This window comes from Hirundo rustica, chromosome 7, assembly GCF_015227805.2.
Source record: "Hirundo rustica isolate bHirRus1 chromosome 7, bHirRus1.pri.v3, whole genome shotgun sequence".
Classification (NCBI taxonomy): domain Eukaryota; kingdom Metazoa; phylum Chordata; class Aves; order Passeriformes; family Hirundinidae; genus Hirundo; species Hirundo rustica.
The window spans coordinates 17,198,138-17,205,432 of NC_053456.1; positions in this window are offsets into that span (position 1 = coordinate 17,198,138).

Sequence of the window (7,295 nt, forward strand, 5' to 3'; positions counted from 1 at the left end):
CGTGGTTTAGCAAGAGCCGGCCAATAAATCTCTTCAAAACTCGGCGACAAACGGCGGCATCAGGAATATGCTGCACCCCAGCAGCACGGCGACGTGCCACATCCCCCGCGGCGGCGGCTGCAGGGGTCAGGGGGACCGAGGGCGATGGCGGCGGGGGGGCCCCGCCGCCTCCGGTAGCCCCGGCGTCCCCGCCCTCCCGGCACCGCCGGCCCCTTCGCGGCCCCTGAGCGTGGCCCGCCGGGGAGCCCCAGGCGCTGGCAGGGCCGGGGGAGGGAGGGAAGCTGGAACACGCCCCGTCTGGGGCGGGGGGCGGCGCGAGTAGGGGTCGATGTTGAGCGACGGGGGAGCGGGGGAAGGGACCACCGGAGCCCTCGGCATCCTTCCTCTCCCCGGTGGAAGGGATTGCCCCTTCCTACGCAGCGTGACCCAGGCGAGGGCTTCCCCTCGCAGCGCGACCCCCTCGTGGGAGGAAGGGGGATTCCCCCGGCGCCGAACGCCGTCCCCGGGCTGCCGAGCGGGTGCCAGCCTCCGCTCGGGGCCGGGCGCGCCGGGTCCCGCGGTGCGGGGGCCGAGCTCGGCACGGAGCCCTCGCCCGGCCCGCTGCGGCACCGAGCGGGTGCCGAGGCCGCCCCGTCGCTGAGCCGCTGCCCGGGCCCGCGCTCCGCCCCGGGGCCGGGGGCCGGGGCCGCGGCGGGGCGCGGCGGGCGCTCGGAGCTGGCCGTGGTGCTGGGGCCGCCTCGCCGGCGCGCACGGAGGCGCCGCTGTCCGCGCTCGGGCCCGGGGAGCGCCATCCTCCCCGCACCTGGCTCCTCTCAGCTTCTCCCATCCCACAGGAATAGCTAGGGAGGCTCCCGGGGGAAGCGGGTATTATTTTCAGGCTGTAATTAAGGCTTCCTGCACTACCCAGCGGGCAGAACGGTGCGCGTTCAGCGCGGCTCGGCGAGGTGACACGGGGAGGGAGATGGGGGCAGCCATGCGATGCTGGAAAGGCATCTCTAGGGTAGTGAAAAGCACTGGCGGCTTCTTAATAAACTCGTAGGGCAAAAAAAAAGAGAGGCACCTGAGCACTGTTCTTTGTAATCGCAAGCACAGGATATTGAGCCGGCAAACCACCGCTTCCCACCTGTTCTTCCACAGCACAAACAGGTGTTTCCTTATTCCCGGGAGCTTTTCAGAGGTGTGGCCTTTGTGTCACTGTTACCGTGTGTCATCTTCTATATTTATCAGAGGTGGGGCACAGTCTGTTGGGTATGAGGGTGCATTTCTGAACTAATTTAATTTAATCTCAGTGGAATCATCCAGGATTTACACAACTGTGAATGGTGTCTGAAAATAAAATTTATATATACATAAACTGTATTATGATGTCTTCATAGTAATTTTTAGTAATAATAGTAATAATTACAAAGCTTCAGCTACATTAAGGGATATATAATCTGTTACCTTATCAGTCTTAGGTAGTGAGCATTGCTTATTTGCAGAAACAAATGTTAAAATCTCTATATTCAGAGGTATGAATAAAAGGAAAAACATTATCTATCTATCTATCTATCTATCTATAGTGATAATATTTGGAGAAGTAATTTTTCTGACTCTGATAAACACTGAGAAAAAAAATCTCTTAAAATATTTTTGAATACTTTTCCTTTGGACAGTGGATGAGTCTTCAAGTGGAATTTTTCTCTTATTGTTCGTTGTCTCAATGAAAAACATCTATTAATCTGAAAATGTGTTCAAGTTCCCAAGGAGAGCAGTAGAAAGAGTGAAGAGGAACATATTTATTTTAACACTTTCAATAATACGCAACATCTAGTCAAGTCATAATGGCCAGCAGTGATATCATTCTCATTTTTACATTAAAAATGTCACTTTGGTATATCTATAACAGCAATAGAAAGTAATCACAATAAAACTGTGACCTTTACTGAACAATCAGTGTTTGCTTCTAGTAGTATTCAACAATCAGTAGCAAACTAGTTCATCTACAGGCCAGTAGAGTCCAGAGTCCAGTGCTTTAGATATCTGTCTGGAAAGAAAACAAAACTAAAACAAAACAATAAAAATACATTTAAGAATTCAAATTTCACAGAAGCCCCATCTTTTTCGTGTTAAATTTGAGAGTCACACTATGCTTGCCTGAAAACTGAAGTCATCGGAAGTGGAAGGCATCATGACCCTGGAAAACCTTTTTTGTTCTGTCTCCCAGTGGTAGGTTGAACTTTGATGTTGATTATGTGAATGTATATTATAGTCTTCTTTTTTTCCTTTTTATCCACCTTGGTTGGTCGGTTTAGAACTGATCAAGACAACCCCAGTCAAAGCAAGATAACTGCTGCTGAAAGTTGAGATCTGAGATGTGGCTTTTAGCAGGGAATGAATTCACAAGAATGATGGGTTGTAATAACTACAGGAGCAATAGGTGACATCAGAAAATCTTTCATTGTGGTGATTTACACTCCTGCAGTCATGTAGATGATCTATTGCTCCTGGAGTGCTTAATGCTCGTTGTGCTTATTGCTTGATAATTTTCTGCAGCAAGCCAATAGAGAAGTGTGAGAGGAAAATATATTAAAATTGGACAGCTAACAACAAGCACAGAGAAAGTGGAAGAATTTGCATTCGATTGGAAAAATATGCATGCAAGTGGGAAAATTTGAATTCATTGTAAATATGCATCTCTAGCGTGTTTAAAGAAATGGAGAATGCCATCGGGATGTATGTGTTCTCTATAGAGTTGAACAGTCTCTAACTTTGCAAGAGAACAAGATACTGAGGGAGGGTATCTCCGGAGGTCAGTCCCACCCAGTGTGGCCGAGCCCGTGTCCTCTGCCCCCCTGTGGCATTGGCCCTTGCCTCGCCACAGCCCAAGGACGGCTCTCCAGTGAGCGAGGCTGCTCCTCAGCACATCTATATATGGCATTTCCTGGCCTCAAGGACAGCCTCTGATTTTTTAATAGTGGTTACAAGGTTTTCTCTGTCATTTTAGCTACTTCCTTCTCAAGTTCCTTAAGAGAATTTAGAGAACTATGTGCCTGAAGATGTGTTACTGATCTGTTTTAACATCTTGGCAGTTAGCAATTAAACCTGGTATTGTCAGGAAATGACAGCTCTGGGGAAATGGCTCTAATCATATTTCCCATCACATTTTTGGTGGGAAGACAAAAAAAAAAAGGATTTAAATTTAGTCCAACATTCTTATGACATCTGACTTTTCAAAGTCTGGTGTTTGGCCTCCTGTACACAGAAGTTTGTAAGTGCATTCCTATTTAAATAAGCACTTTTTGTACTGGAGCAAAATACAGATAATATCTATGTTATATATGCAATACTGAAACTTTATTTGGAATCCCATTTTGGCCTAAGATGGCCTTTGTGATTCCCTTACAGGTTAATGTCTCATCATCACCTTTAGTTTTTATCAGTCTTGCTTTCTCATCTCTTCACTTTTTTATGTCTTTCCAGAACTTCAAGTTATAGCTCTAGATTTTGTTTTAGTCCTTCACAATAATAATGATCATAATTTAGATTGTGACTGTCTGCACTTCAGGCTCAGACAAAGTATGCCGTTGCCGAGGATGACAGACTGCCAAATTACTTCTGTTGGAGAAGATAGAAATCAGCTGCTTGAACATTATGAAAATCCAAATAGCAAACTTCTGCTGATGCTACCGAGGAAGGCACTGGGTGAGTGTGGTGCCAACTGCTGCTGCCAGAGCTGGTTCCTTCAAGCAGTACTTTGTTTGCACTGTGCTGATGCCTCGGACATGAGGTCATTCTTAATCCCAAAGCCACATGGTCTACACAGCTACCTACATAAAAAAGTTGGAATGCTTCATTATTGGCGTCACAAAATTCACCTTGAATTAGGTCTGATTGTGGTTATTTTGTGTTTCATTTTTCCATCTTAAAAAACGGCTCTCATTCCCGGTGAGACCATTATGCCAATGAGATTTCACAGAGGCAATTATTATATTTGGCCTTAAGGCATACGTCATCATCTTGTCCGCATATGGTCTTATTAGTACTCAGGACTTCAGATATCTACATAGGAGAAAGCCTATCAGGTTTTTAAGCTGACAAAATAAGTGTCTGCATGAAATGATGGTCTAAGAAGTGTTTAAAAAATTCTGTTTAATTTTACAGCTAGTTTAATCAGTAATAAAGAAGTTATGTTATATTTTGGATTTCATTCAATGTATATTTTACATGTAATCACTCAGAGACAGTAATTTGATGACAAGAAAATGAATTATAAATTCAAAATCCATAAGACAAAAATTCTGTGAGCTAAATTTCTAGTCTATTAAAGGTAACATCACATGGGAAAACAGTAAAACTTTACTTTTTCTGTAAGAATTCACAAAAAATTGTTAGTTATTCTACAGTACCCATTGCTATTATTATGTGCCATATTAGAATGCCCAGGGATTCAGAACCTCATGACTTAGGATCATTTTGGAATTAGCAGGTACAGGTATGAAAATAGAATTACAAAAACCATCAATATATCCATTTACTCGATGCCTTGCTGGTGGATCGTTCCCTTTAGTATATTTGCATCTGTATTATTCATTTAGGATTTAAATTATTCAAGCAATGAGGCTTGCACTTCTTCCTCTGAGAGACTCTTTCAATATCTCTCTGTCTCACCACAGGGCTTCATTCCCTTGTATTAAGCCGCAGTTTTGGTGTGGGCTCTTCCCTTGGGGGTTTACAGCATTTAGATGCATTCTGTGTTTCCCTGGGTTCTTGGCCTGGAATGGGTGCTTCAGGCTATTTTGCGCTGACCTTCTCTGGCTAATTTAGAGCATCAGAATGATCCCAGCATGTGCTGTTCCTCTTCAAGATTTTCTAGCTGGATTACAGTGCTAAGACTCTGATTCTGACAGCTGTCAGTCCATAAAGAATGTTGATTGTTATTAGGCAAGACATGAGACAGACTTCTATTAATTTATTTGTTTCCTTCTACCAATATATAGAGGAATTTTAATGGTGTACAAACCCAGTAGCCTGCTCCATATATTTGTGAGTAAATCTGTACCACAGGGAAATATAATTGAAGATAAATATATGCATTCTCCATAATCTGTCTTCCATCATAACATAAATTCAGGTATGATATTTTATAATAATAATTTGTGTGAATTCATGTAAGAACTATTATGCTTGTTGTATCACAAACCTGCAGTTTTAATCTCTTTAGAAATATATGCCTAGAAAACCTCAAATTATCTGGGAAAGGGAAAAAATTCCTTGCTAAAGCAAGAAAAAATTTAGTTATTGTCTGTAAGTTACTAATTGAATTAGATCCATGCATTTCAAAAATTAATTATCTTTTACAAAATTCTAGTTGCCTTCTCCACAGTGTTTTCAAATATTAAGTGTTAGGACTGCCATCTGTCAGGTGAGGCTCATTCCTTTTCTTATCTTCTCACTCGATTAAACTGTGGTTAGAACACTTTCTTCTGCATCTGCATGCTCTGAATGTATTTATATCAATAATAGAGTACACCTTGCATTTGGTGCAAATTTGTAGTGATTTCCGGCTCTCACCCTAATGAGAAGTTCAGCAACAGCCTAGATATTCCTGAGGTTACAAGGTTTCTGGTTTTGTTTGAAGTTCACCCTAGTTCAGCTGCAGCAGGGTTCTGGGGCACGTGTCCCCAGGGGAAGGTAGCCCAAACTACGACCTTCAGGGTGAGTAGCCCCAGCATATTCTGTGCTTGCAATTTCCTTTCAGAATTTTCAAAAGGTTTAGTCTCTAAGCAATAATAAAAATGGGCCGTATCAAAATCTTTTGCAAAATGAAATTACTCTTCCCAATCAGTTTTGTAGATGCCCCTCTCTCCTGGTGGGGTTAACTTCAGAGAAGTCACAAGATGAAAAAGATTATTTCTATTCTTCACCCTTTTTCCTCAGATCGAGGTATAGGAGCTGAATTCCTGCTTGGATGATATTTCCATCTGCTGCTAGTTTAGCAAGAGGTAGATAGCCAGGACTCCTCTTTTCCTTTCTTCTGCCCTGCAGCAACTGGCAGTGTGGCAATGCTGAGCTGCTTGTAGGGGAGAAAAAGGACAGCAGCTGCTCTGAACTTGGTTCATGGTAACATTTTTCTTGAGAGTGACCAAGAGGCTGTGAGACCTTTTCTCTCCTTTGGACAGCATCAGATTGGAGTGCTCTCAATCAGTAGTCATACACAAATATCTTTCCAGTACAGATGAACATTCAGGTCAATAAAATACAGTTTTGAAGCATATAAGTGGTTCGTTTTGGATTACCATGTCCTGGTAGTACAAATATTCCAAGAAGATTTTTAAAAAAATATTTGAATAGATAAATATGAGTGTTCTTTTTGTTCCCTTTCCTTGGGCTGATCTGTTATGATTTTGGATAAATTTGGTTCCCTTTTTGTCCTTTGTGTCATGTTTCTCATAGATTTCAGATTTCTGTCTTCACTGCTTGACTACTGTCATTTCTACTACTATATCTACTAGTTGTAGTCAGTTATTTGTGTTTTCAGTCTCAAAGGCAAAGGGATAGAAGGAACAGGGAGATGGAAGTACAAATGGACTAGAAATTAACCAGAAACTGACCTGAAACTGGCCAGAAATTATAACATGCACTGAACTTTAGAGCCAAAATTAAATATAATTTGAAACAGTTAAGGGGGGGTGGAAAATATCTTCCATCAATTTTAAATATAATTTCAGATGTTTATTCCATCTTAAGAATGTTTTTGCTGTTCCTAAGAATGTTTATTACATATCCCCAAAGACCTTGTAAACCTCAATCAGAGTGAAGTAAGCTTGATAAATTTGGATATAAGTCCCAGAATACAGTATTGAAAATAAATTACTATTTCACTCATAAGAAATAAGCCTCACCAAAATAGGCTTTAGTGTCAGTGGTTCCATATGGTCTTCATGAAGGTAAATTTATTTTTCCTAAATATCTCAGTAGTAGTACATTGTGTTTCTATGTTAATTTTTAGTGTTTCATACCTTCTTTGCTCTTTCTGCATTCTGTGAACATATTTTACACAGTCACTTCATCTAAATAAGGTAACTGCAGTTTCTACACTGTGCACACTTAGTCATTAATGATTTTATTATTAGCATATTCTAACACTCAGTTCTGTAGGCGAAGCTTTCTCCACCTGCCATATATACTTTCTCCCTACAAGTGTATTTTTCCACATTTATTTTTTCAGTATTATTCTCACAGTAATAATATTTCTCTGTAACTGTGTAGAGTCCAGAATGTTGTAGACTAATTCTTCCTGACACTGTACTTAT